This window comes from Prunus persica, chromosome G8 (genome assembly GCF_000346465.2).
Source record: "Prunus persica cultivar Lovell chromosome G8, Prunus_persica_NCBIv2, whole genome shotgun sequence".
NCBI classification, from domain to species: Eukaryota; Viridiplantae; Streptophyta; class Magnoliopsida; order Rosales; family Rosaceae; genus Prunus; species Prunus persica.
The window spans coordinates 16,844,458-16,844,872 of record NC_034016.1 but is presented as its reverse complement, the minus strand read 5'-3'; positions in this window follow the sequence as shown (position 1 = coordinate 16,844,872).

Here is a 415-nt window from a genome sequence, read left to right as displayed (position 1 = left end):
ACAGACACAGGAATGCTAGATGTCCACCTGCGCTGCCTATATTATTCAGAAGCAAGTTTCCCTGGATTAGGGGTGGAAGAGTTGCGCCCGCCGGGATTTCGTACGCAGCCTCCTTTCTGTGCCTCAAAACTCCGCACGTAATTACAAAACTCTGGTGAGCTTCGGAGAATTGGCATCCAACTGGGAGGTGATCTTGTGCAGTTCAGATCTTTTCATCCTCCGGTTCTTTCGGACACGATCAGCATAGTCAGAGAAAGGAGAAAGATTATTGTTGTATCAAAAAATACAAAATTGCTACCATTACTTTCTAGATGTATAATCGAACTGCTAGATTTGATAAGGTCCCGTAGGTTAATAGTGTTTTCACCATGTTTCCCTCTGTAGCAGTTCAAGTATTTTATTTATGTAGCTAAAC